The following is a 12304-nucleotide window of genomic DNA, read 5'->3' on the forward strand; positions in this document are numbered from 1 at the left end:
TGAAGGTCAAAGTCTAATTCTCACTCCAGGGAGCCTGCTCTCTGGCTCTCTTTTTTCCGGCATGTCCATCTTAATAATTGCTTATATTTTTCTGCTACTTTATAGTCTTCAAGACATTTCCCCCTTCACAATCTCATTTGATCCTCTCAAACAGAAGGAGGGTGTCAGAACAATCACGAGTCTTCGTTTTGTAAAAAGAAAGACTAGGCAATTGAGTTCTGGGAGAAAAGTGTAGGGACAGAAAGATATGATATTTTTCCTCCCCCATCATAAGGGTCACGACTGACACTCCTATAACAAAGACAGGTTAACAGGAGAAAAGCATAACAAATTTATTTAATCAAAGTTTTATGTGACACAGGAGCCTTTAGAATGAACACCCAAAGATATAGGGAAAGTTGTCTGGTTTGTTTTTGTTTTTGTTTTTTTTTGAGATGGAGTTTCACTCTTGTTGCCCAGGCTGGAGTGCAGTGGCACAACCTCAGCCCATTGCAACTTCCATCTCCCACGTTCAAGAATTCTCCTGCCTCAGCCTCCCAAGTAGCTGGAATTACAGGGGCCCACCACCATGCCTGGCTAATTTTTGTATTTTTAGTAGAGACGAGGTTTCCCCATGTTGGCCAGGCTCGTCTCAAACTCTTGACCTCAGGTGATCCGCCCACCTTGGCCTCCCAAAGTGCTCGAATTACAGGTGTGAGCCACCGTACCCAGCCAGCTGTCCATTTTTATGCTTAGACTGGATGAAAAATGGATAGCCATGTAGAAATATGATTGAACTAAAAGAGTATGACCCAATGCTAATAGACTGCATGGGGAAACCCAACAAGACCTATGCAGATTCTTCTTGCCCTCTGTGTTGTAGCATTTCTTCCTCCTAGGTATGGATGAGGCAGGACCCCTCTGGAATGACAGTCTTCTGACCTAATATTGCACAAGGATAAGCCAGAGAATTTCTTTATGGCCAGCTCCTAGCCAGAATGGTAAAGAAAGGTTACAGTAATTATTCTAGTTTTTATGGCTGGCTTTGGAAAGGAGAAGTTCTAGTTTCTATGACCCACCCTGGGGAAGAGGAATTCTGGTTTCTATGACTTGCTTCAAGACAGAATGAAGGGTAAGAGACAGCAAGGCAGGAAATCTAAGAGACCTTGGTTCTGAAGTTGCTTCTGAGGCCTTCTGACATCCTTTAATTTATTGCTTCTCGACCTTTTGGCTAAGATCAAGTGTAGTAGCTGTTCTTATCCATTTAATATTTGATATGTCCTCTATTCAAGGGCAATATACTAAATGGATTTTTGGAGCAGGGAGATAGAATAGGAGCTTGCTCCATCCACTCCACACATTGATTGGTATTGCAGTACCTCCAGGAATGATGCACCCCTCCAGGATATTTTTACTTTCAATCCTTTAATTTTAAAGTGCTCAGCATGCCAAAGTGCCATACTTTGAAGTACCACTTTCTGAGCCCCAGCAGAAGTATAACATAGTGGTTAAAAACAAAGGCTCCAGAGTTAGCCTTCTGTCCATTACTCACCAGGTAATCTTGGCACACTAACCTCTCTGACTCAGGTTTCCTATGTAGAAACTAGACATGATGATTTCCCTATATCCTAAGTCTTTTTGCGAGAACAAAGTATAAAAATATAAGTAAAATGTCTACCATATAACAATAGCACAATAAATCACCAGTGTTGTTTTTATTATTTGTATTGCTTTCGTTGTTATCACATAGCTAGTGATCCAACACTAGCTATGTGATAACGCTAGCCATGAGGCAAAGTGGAGACACACATCCATGACCTGAAAGTCATATCACCTACCTTCAACTTTCAGTAAAGAGAGTGGGAACTCCGGCTGTCCTGCTCTCACAAATGAGAAGCAAGCTATCCCATGAGGTATGGTCTATGGCTCCCCATTAGACTGTTGTTGTTGTTCTTCTTCTTCTTCTTCCTCCTCCTCCTCCTCCTCCTCTTCCTTCACCTCCTTCTCCCTTCTCATCCTATTCCTCCTCCTCCTCCTCCTCCTCTACTTATTCTTCTTCCTTCTTCCTTCTTCTTCCTTTTTTCCTCTTCTTTTCTTCTTCTTCCTTTAGAGACAGGGTCACACTCTGTTGCCCAGGCTGGAGTGCAGTGGCACAACCACAGTTCACTGCAGCTTTCAACTCCCAGGCTCAAGCAATCTTCTTCTTCCCTCCGCCTCCACATACCTGGGACTGCAGGTATGTGCCACTACACCCAGCCAGACCCATCTTCTTAAAAGAAAACTTTTTCCTTACAGCTTGCTAAAACTTCAGAAAAGAACCCCAGGGTCCAAAACTCTTTTAGGTATGGGCAAAACACAAGTTTTACCCAAAACTGGGTTTGTCTTTAGAATCCTGTTAGCCTTTCCCTCCACAACCTAGTAGTCTAATCAGGAAAGTCAGTATTCCCAAATAAATCAACTCCATTGATGATCAAAGTTCTTCTTATAGCCAGGAGTTTCAAATCCTTTTCTCACTAATTTTTCATCAAATTTGCTCAAAAATCACCAACTTTTAACTATTCCAGTTCTTTTTCCTCCTTCATCCCTGGATAATTACCAATGGATATGTCAGTGAGCAGCAAATGGAAGAAGAAGGTGGAAAACTAAGGGTCCATGTGACCCAGTAATCTGGTTACAAATCCACGAATAATTCACAGTTAACTTTGCCCACGTGAAAGAAAATGAGAGATGTATAGTTACAGCATGCAAAAACAAATGAAGAAAAGAATTAAATTTAAAATACAATCATAACTATATAAGAAAAAAAAAGCAAATGAGAGAAAAAATGAAAATGAGAGAGCCAGGATCCCAGGAAATACATTAAACCATGACTGTGAAAGACAAAGAGAATATGAGGCAAAATAATAATAATATAGAAATCTACCTTACTACACTGTGTATAGCCAAAGAACAGTAAATAATGAATCTCCCACTACCATTAAATTAACTTCAAATTGCTTTTGTTTGTAATTCACATATGCCTGAATCAAATGTGATGGTGGAGGTCTTTTTCTTAATGCTATTTACATGCCACAGAAATATTGCAACCAGAATGAAAGATTATTGATTGTTTCCAATAGCTTCCTCTAAAGTATACACCAAACCTCATAGAAGGTATATGTGAGAGTCATTTGAATTTCAAATACATTTACAAGGGTCAGCGCTACCACAGTACGTAGCAAATGAATCCATAATGAGGAGGTATTCCAGACCGATTGTTTCCAAATTATGCTTTTAGATTATCTTCATTTCTCTTTTGAAAATACGTCCTATTATTTATAGCATGGAATGAGAAACTCTTGACCTTTCTGACACCGAATTATATCTCTGGTTTTTTTTTTTTTTTTTTTTTTTTTTTTGAGACGGAGTCTCGCTCTGTCGCCCAGGCTGGAGTGCAGTGGCCGGATCTCAGCTCACTGCAAGCTCCACCTCCCAGGTTTACGCCATTCTCCTGCCTCAGCCTCCCGAGTAGCTGGGACTACAGGCGCCGCCACCACGCCCGGCTAGTTTTTTGTATTTTTTTTAGTAGAGACAGGGTTTCACCGTGTTAGCCAGGATGGTCTCGATCTCCTGACCTCGTGATCCGCCCGTCTCGGCCTCCCAAAGTGCTGGGATTACAGGCTTGAGCCACCGCACCCGGCCATATCTCTGGTTTTTACAATTGCTCTCTCTCGGGCTTTTACACACCAGCCTAGCCACAACAGACTTATACCCTTATTGTTTCTAGTAAACAATTGTTTACTAGAAAATTTACTAAAAATGTTGTTCCTAGAAGCCTTCAACCCTCAGCTCAAATATCACCTGCCCTGCAAAACCTTTGCCAGCACTCCCAGGTGGAGTAGAAATCCCTGCTCAGCACTCTCATCACCCTATGTGCATGTGTCCATTCTACATGTGGCTTCAGCAAGCATCTTCTCTTCCAGCACCTAAACTCACCAGGTTAAGATAGAACCACGGTGCGATCAGGCGCGGTGGCTCACACCTGTAATCCCAGCACTTTGGGAGGCCGGGGCGGGTGAATCATCTGAGGTCAGGAGTTCAAGACCAGCCTGACCACCATGGAGAAACCCTGAGAGTTTCTCTACTTTTCTGGGATTCTCTACTAAAAATACAAAAAATTAGCCAGGCACAGTGGCGCATACCTGTAATCTCAGCTATTCAGGAGGCTGAGGTAGGAAAATTACCTGAACCCGGGAGGCGGAGGTTGCAGTGAGCTGAGATCGCATCATTGCACTCCAGTCTGGGCAACAAGAGCAAAACTCCATCTCGGAAAGAAAAAAAAAAGATATAGCCACAGTGCTTGTATATGTGGATTGTACTAGTAGTTAAGTAACAGAGACCTATGGGAGCTAACTTAAATTCAAAGATAGGTAGGGAGGCATATTATTACAGGCCTACATGGGAATCTCATGTAATCCAAGCCAAGCTTCAGGAAAAGACTGATAAAAAACATGGAAAGCCATCTGCAATCTAAATCACACTCCATCTTCTTTCTTTCTTTTTTTTTTTTTTTTTTTTTTTTTTTTTTTTTTTTTTTTTTTTTTTTGAGACGGAGTCTTGCTGTGTCCCCCAGGCTGGAGTGCAGTGGCGCGATCTCGGCTCACTGCAAGCTCCGCCTCCCGGGTTCCCGCCATTCTCCCGCCTCAGCCTCCTGCTGGGACTACAGGCGCCCGCCACCGCGCCCGGCTAGTTTTTTTGTATTTTAGTAGAGACGGGGTTTCATCGTGTTAGCCAGGAGGGTCTCGATCTCTGACCTCGTGATCCGCCCGCCTCGGCCTCCCAAAGTGCTGGGATTACAGGCTTGAGCCACCGCGCCCGGCCTCTTTTTTTCTTTTTAGAGACAGAGTCTCACTCTACCACCCAAGGTAGAGTGCAGTGGCACCATCTCGGCTCACTGCAACCTCCACTTCCCAGGTTCTAGCAATTCTCCTGCCTCAGCCTCCCAAGTAGCTAGGATTACAGGAACACGTCGCCACATCCAGCTAATTTTTTTGTATTTTAGTAGAGACAGGGTTTCGTCATGTTGCCCAAGGTGATCTCAAACTCCCGAGCTCAGGCAATCCACCGGCCTTGGCCTCCCAAGTGCTAGGATTACAGGTGTGAGCCACTGTGCCTGGCCACACTCCCATCTTCTATAACCAATCTTCCTAACATCTGTTTTACTCTTTAAACTATAGACAACACAACAAAAGGAACAGGGTGGTGGTGGAGAGACTGAGTTTCACCATAATTTTTGCATCTACATGGGGCAAGTCCAGTGATGTGAAAAGATCAATCTCTTGTTGTCTCCCCTTCAGTCCCAAGTCCCAACTCCAGGGAGGAAATGGAATTGCCTAGCTTGAGTTGAGTGTCCACAGTGATCCTATTTGCTATGTTCAGGTGTCCAGGGATATGTGGTTCAAACATAATTAGTGGGGAACACTGGGACGGGAAGCAGAAAAGAAGGGAGAATCATTGTGACTTAAGCAGACAGACTAAAAGGTGACTCCAACCTAAGTATTTTGTTGGAAAAAAAGGAAGGAGGGAAGGAAGGGAAGGAAGGAAAGAAGGAGGGTGAGAAGGGAGGGATGAATCAAAATACATTTTAGAGGCATTTCTCATGGTGATGAGTCAAACCAAAAAGAACTTAGTGTCTTACTGGGGATGTTCATGAAATCCAGTGGCAGTGACATCATCGAATATATATGCATATGATGATATGCTTCTGCTTGTAGGTAGCCACTGATATGGACTCTTACCTTGGGAACATGTAACCTAATCAATCGCTTGAATTTGCAGTTTAGGAAAAATAAAATGTATGTGAATAACCCAAAACCCCAAATCTATACTGTCAGTGGCATCTTCTCCAAACAATCCAGAATGCTGTAGCCTTCATGCTTAGTAGGCATCAAAACCTACTGGGAGGTAGAAGAAAAACCCATTTCTACTCACTGAAGTAAACGTGTGCTCACAGCAAACAATTAGCAGCCGTTTGGGCATCAGACTATCAAAAAGACTAAAGCCTTGGTATGGCCAAGGTTTCCCAAAGTATGGTCCACACTGGAATCTCAGCCAAGAAATCTGCATATGTAACAAGCTCTTGGGATTTTTTTTTTTTTTTTAGAGACAGGGTCTCGTTGTGTTGCCCAGACTGGAGTGCAGTGGTATGCTCAGGGTTCACTGCAGCCTCAACCTCCTGGGTTCAAGTAATCCTCCTACCTCAGCCACCTGAGTAGCTGGGACTACAGGTGTGCACCACAACACCCAGCTAATTTTTATATTTTTTGTAGGGACAGGATTTTGCCATGTTGCCCAAGCTGGTCGTGAACTCGTGAGCTCAAGTGATCCTCCTGCCTTGGCCTCCCAAAGTGCTGGAGTTACAGGAGTGAGCCACCAAGCCCAACCTGGGAAGCTTCTTATGCACAGCACCACTGTGTGGCAGTGTGGTAAGTGGCCTCTAAAATGACTGCCAGTGATCCCCAAGCTATACCCTTTTGCAGCTGCCTCCCATGTTATACTTGGTTTGATCTGATTTCTCCCACATTATACTTGGTTTGATTTGTATTACCAATAGCATATAGCAGAAGTGATAATACATCACTTCCAAGACTAGGTTATAAAAATATTTTGGCTTTCATCTTAAGGGCTTTGTCTCTCTTTCTCCCTCTCTTTGTCTCTCTCTCTTTGTCTCTCTCCCTCTCTTCCTCTTTTCTTAGGTAACCATTCCCACTGGGGAAAGCCACGTCATGAATAGCCCTATGGAGAAAACCACGTGGCAAGCAGCTGAAGCTCCTGCCAACAGCCTCACGAGTGAGATTAGAAGCGGATACTCCAGCTCCTTCAGAAACTGCGGCACTGGCTGACAGTTTGACTGCAACATCCTAAGAGACTCAAATCAGAACCACTCAGCTAACCATTCCCAGATTCCTAACCCTCAGAAACCATGTGAGATCATAAATGTTCATTGTTTTATTGTTTTAACTGGCTACATGTGGGGGTAATTTATTACACAGCAATAGATAAATAATACAGGTAGCTAGTCTCCTAAGACGGCCCCTTCCTGTCCTTACATACTGTTCCTCACATCAAGAGATGGAGCTTATTTTTCCTTTCTTTACATTTGAGCTGGCCCTGTGGCTGGCTGAACAATAGAATGCAGCCGAAGTGACATTCTGGGACTTTTGAGCCCAGCTTTTCAGAGAACTGGCAGCTAGCTACCTCATGGAACCCAGACACATGCTGTGAGGAACCAAAGCCCCATGGAAAGGGTATGGAGAGGAGAACAGAAGTGCCTGTTTGGCAGCTCCAGCTGAGCTCCCAGCCAGCAGCCAGCACTGACTGCCTGCCTTGTGAGTGAGCCCTCTTGAATGTCCCACCCAGTTGAGCCCCCCAGGTGACTGCAGTCCCCACCAACACCACGTGAAGCAGAACTGCCCAGACAATCCAAAGAACTGTGAAAAACACATGGTTGTTATTTAAAGTCACTAAATGTGGGGGGTAGTTTTTAGGTAGTAATAGATAATCAAGACATATTGTCTTAAACTGATGAATTTGTTCTCTAATGATTAGATTCCCAGCACCCATCTGTAAGTGGAGTATAGATGCCTGTTCAAGGGACTTTTCCTGGCAAAGAAGTCATGCCTTGTAAGATTGGCTTGTACCCTGCATTCCCTTCGTATTCACCAGGATGCTGGGTATCACTAAAGGCCTACTAAGGCCTTTTGACATTGGTTCCTCCAATTTCTTTTCTGCTTCTAATAATGGCACAAAGAACTAACATTTACTGAGTTCTACTAGGTCCCTGGCACTGTCCTCATTTACCTCTATTAATTTATTAATTTACTGGCTGGGCACCGTGGCTCATGCCTATAATCCCAGCACTTTGGGAGGCCGAGGTGGATGGATCCTCTGAGGTCAGGAGTTCGAGAACAACCTGGCCAATATGGTCAAACCCCATCTCTACTAAAAATAAGAAAAAAAAAAATTAGCCAGGTCTGGTGGCGGGCACCTGTAATCCCAGTTACTGGGGAGGCTGAGGCAGGAGAATCACTTGAACCCGGGAAGTGGAGGTTGCAGAGAACCAAGATTGAGCCATTGCATTCCAGCCTGGGTGACAGAGTGAGATTCTACCTCAAGAAAAAAAAAAAATAGCAACACTAAGAGCTAGGTCTTCTTGTTACCTCCATTCTCCATATGGGGAAACTGGGGCCTACAGAGGTAAAGAACTTGAGCAAGCTCACACAGAGCTCATAGGCAATCAAGCCAGCAGTAGGGCTGGGTGCGGTGGCTCGCGCCTGTAATCCCAGTACTTTGGGAGGCCCAGGTGGGCAGATCACGGGGTCAGGAGTTCAAGATCAGCCTGGCCAATATGGTGAAACCTGTCTCTACTAAAGCTACAAAAATTAGCTGGGCATGGTGGTGCACACCTGTAGTCTCAGCTACTCGGGAGGCTGAGGCAGAAGAATTGCTTGAACCCAGGAGGCGGAGGTTGCAGTGAGCCGAGATTGTGCCCTTGCACTCCAGCATGGGCGACAGAGTGAGACTCCATCTCAAAAAAAAAAAAAAGAAAGAAAGAAAGAAAAACCAGCCAGCAGTGCTTGGAAATCAGTCAGTCCAGCTCCACATCCATGCTTCACTACTGCTCCACACTACACTCAATCACAGGAGGTAGGATGCTCTCATTACCTCCATTTTTGGGACAGGAACCTGAAGCTTACAGACAGTGAGTCCCTGGCACAGAGTTCACACAGTTAACAAAGAGAAGACCTAGAAGGAAACTTCTCCTTTCACCTATGCTATTAAACATAACCTAGGCCAGGTGCAGTGGCTCACAACTGTAATCCCAGCACTTTGGGAGGCCGAGGCGGGTGGATCACGAGGTCAGGAGATCGAGACCATCCTGGCTAACACGGTGAAACCCTGTCTCTACTAAAAATACAAAAAAATTAGCCAGGTGTGGTGGTGGGCACCTGGAGTCCCAGCTACTCAGGAGGCTGAGGCAGGAGAATGGCGTGAACCTGGGAGGCCGAGCTTGCAGTGAGCCGAGATCGTGCCACTGCACTCCAGCCTGGGTGACAGAGCGAGACTGCGTCTCAAAAAAAAAAAAAACAAAAAAAAAACCCTATTTTGCATCCCCACCTTTGCAGAATATGCAAATTGTAGAGGGGGTCTGGTCCAGTCATGTAATCTCCACTCTGTTAGGCCCTACCGTCCAGGGTCTTCTAGGCTGAACCTTAGGAACAGTATTTTAAGGAGGGAATAGGTTAAGGAATCCCACACCTATGATGTCAACTTGGCAGCTCCTGGAATTGCTTTTGGTTTTGTTTGTTTTTATTTTTTTGAGACAGGGTCTCACTCTGTCATCCGGGCTAGAGCGCAGTGGTACAATCACAGTTCACTGTAGCTTCAACCTCCTGAGCTCAAGCAATTCTCCTGCCTCAGCCTCCGGAGTAGCTGGGACCACAGGTGCAACCACCACACCTTGCTAATTTTTCATTTTTAATAGCGGCCGGGTCATATCATGCTGCCCAGGCTGGTCTCAAACTTCTGGGCTCAAGTGATCCTCTCACCTCAGCCTCCCAAACTGTTAGGATTACAGGCATGAGCCACCACTCCAGCCTAGCTCCTCAATCTTCTCTGCCTCCATTTTGGAGGAGATCATCAGAATTTAGAAACAATATCTTGATTTCCTTACAAACAGCTGGCCCAGGCCAGGTGCAGTGGCTCATGCCACTGTAATCCCAGCACTTTGGGAGGATGAGGTAGGCAGATCACAAGGTCAGGAGTTACAGACCAGCGTAGCCAAAATGGTGAAACCCCATTGTCACGCGCGTCCGTGTGAAGAGACCACCAAACAGGCTTTGTGTGAGCAACAAGGCTATTTATTTTACCTGGGTGCAGGCGAGCTGAGTCTGAAAAGAGAGTCAGCAAAGGGAGATGAGGTGGGGCCATTTTATAGGATTTGGATAGATAGTGGAAAATTACAGTCAAAGGGGGTTGTTCTCTGGTGGGCAGGGTCAGAGGTCACAAGGTGCTCAGTGGGGGAGCTTCTGAGCCAGGAGAAAGAAGTTCACAAGGTAATGTCATCAGTTAAGACAGGAACCTGGCCGGGCGAGGTGGCTCAAGCCTGTAATCCCAGCACTTTGGGAGGCCGAGACGGGCGGATCACGAGGTCAGGAGATCAAGACCATCCTGGCTAACACGGTGAAACCCCGTCTCTACTAAAAAAATACAAAAAACTAGCCGGGCGAGGTGGCGGGCGCCTGTAGTCCCAGCTACTCCGGAGGCTGAGCCAGGAGAATGGCGTAAACTCGGGAGGCGGAGCTTGCAGTGAGCTGAGATCCGGCCACTGCACTCTAGCCCGGACGACAGAGCAAGACTCCGTCTCAAAAAAAAAAAGACAGGAATCGGCCATTTTCACTTCTTTTGTGATTCTTCAGTTACTTCAGGCCATCTGGACCTGGACGTATATGTGCAGGTCACAGGGGATATGATGGCTTAGCTTGGGCACAGAGGCCTGACACCCATCTCTACTAAAAACACAAAAATTAGCCTAGTGTGATGGTGTGCGCCTGTAATCCTAACTACTCAGGAGGCTGAGGCAGGATAATTGCTTGAAACCAGGAGGTGGAGGTTGTAGTGAGCCGAGAACACGCCACTGCACTCCAACCTGGGACACACAGCCAGACTCCGTCTCAAAAAATAAATAAATAAACAACTGCTGTCCCATTTTCAGGGACTCAGGAAACTAACCATATTTAGAAGTTCAAAAGAAAAAAAAAGTCAGCAAATTCACAGATCTGCAAGATAGCAATATTTCCTGTTTAACTCCTCCCGTCCTGAAACAAATGAAAAGAAAACCCATTTGCTCTCTCCTCATTTTTCTGTGAACATTCTCCATCAAGAAAATTGAGTATTTTTCACATCCGTGCTTTACAGACGGTGAGGAAGAAAAAGAAAGCAAACTTTCCCATACACAATCTCACTTGATTCTCATGAGGGTTTTTTTTGTTTTGTTTTTTGTTTTTGTTTTTTTTTGGAGACAAAGTCTCGCTCTGTCACCCAGGCTGGAGTGCAGTGGCATGATCTCAGCTCACTGTAACCTCTGCCTCCCAGGTTCAAGCAATCCTCATGCCTTAGCCTCCCGAGTAGCTGGATTACAGACATGCACCACTAGGCCCGGTTAATTTTTGTATTTTTAGTAGAGACGGGGTTCACCATGTTGGCAAGGCTGGTCTCAGACTCCTGGTCTCAGGTGATCCAGCCACTTCAGCCTCCCAAAGCGCTGGGATTACAGGCATGAGCCACCACGCCCAGGCCTCTAATCAGTTTCTTTTAACAGCAAAAGGTATTTTACATATGTAGCATGAAGATTTATTGAGAATTTACAGTAGTAGGAAACTCTACCGATATTTTTGTGCCTATTTCTTCTTGTCTATCAGGAAGGAATTAATATTTGCCCCATCCTGATGTTACCGGGGATCTTTGCTCCCAGAGTTCCCAAGATGGTGGCAAGCCTCGTGTTCTCTGACCTGGGTTTCTTGGCCTCACGGATTCCAAGGAATGGAATCTTGGGCCATGCAGTGAGTGTTATAGCTCTATTAGAAGCCGTGGGACATGGAAGAGAACTGTGGAACCAGTGACTAGTGTTCAGCTCGATTAGGACGAACCCAGGCACTTAGTCATGCAGGAACAATGGCAAGCCTTTACCCCATCAGGAGTGGCAATGGGCGCCTCACTGGTTCAGGAGCACAGAGGACACCCTGCTGGATCCGGAGGGATGTAAGTCAGCGGTGGGTTTGGGACGGCGGCAAACAGCAGTGGAGGATGGCGAGCAAAAGCTCAGCTCGAGCCGTAACAAACACGGACCAGAAGAGTGCAGTTGCAAGATTATTTTAATAGAGTGAAAACAGAGTTCCCATACAAAGGGAGGGGACCCGAAGGGGGTTGCCATTGCCAGCTCGAATGCCTGGGTTTATATACCGATCATCGTCCCTGCCGCTGTGCTCTCAGGCAACAGATGATTGGCTATTTCTTTACCTTCTGTTGTTGCCTAATTAGCATTTTAGTGAGCTCTCCTTACTACCTGGTTAGTCCGGTGTGAGCTAAGTTGCAAGCCCCATGTTTAAAGGTGGAAGCGGTCACTTTCCCAGCTAGGCTTAGGGATTCTTAGTCAGCCTAAGAAATCCAGTTAGTCCTGTCTCTCACCGAGGGGCATTTGTTCCAGGGTCAAAAAAGAAAGCTGACGGCAGTGGGGCCAGCAGAACACCCTGATTACATCCCCAAATCAGACTTCACATCCTGAAGG

The 12304-nt window shown here is 45.6% G+C and overlaps 1 non-coding gene across 1 annotated transcript; it reads left to right on the forward strand.

Annotated features, from left to right (window-relative positions):
* Positions 1-1190: 1190 nt before the first annotated feature.
* LOC117066306 lies at positions 1191-1380 on the forward strand. Its single transcript, XR_004430277.1, has one exon. It is a non-coding gene; the product is annotated as a U2 spliceosomal RNA (small nuclear RNA).
* Positions 1381-12304: the final 10924 nt, after the last annotated feature.

The sequence above is a fragment of the Trachypithecus francoisi genome, unplaced genomic scaffold, assembly GCF_009764315.1.
Source record: "Trachypithecus francoisi isolate TF-2019V2 unplaced genomic scaffold, Tfra_2.0 Lachesis_group2, whole genome shotgun sequence".
In the NCBI taxonomy this organism is placed as follows: domain Eukaryota; kingdom Metazoa; phylum Chordata; class Mammalia; order Primates; family Cercopithecidae; genus Trachypithecus; species Trachypithecus francoisi.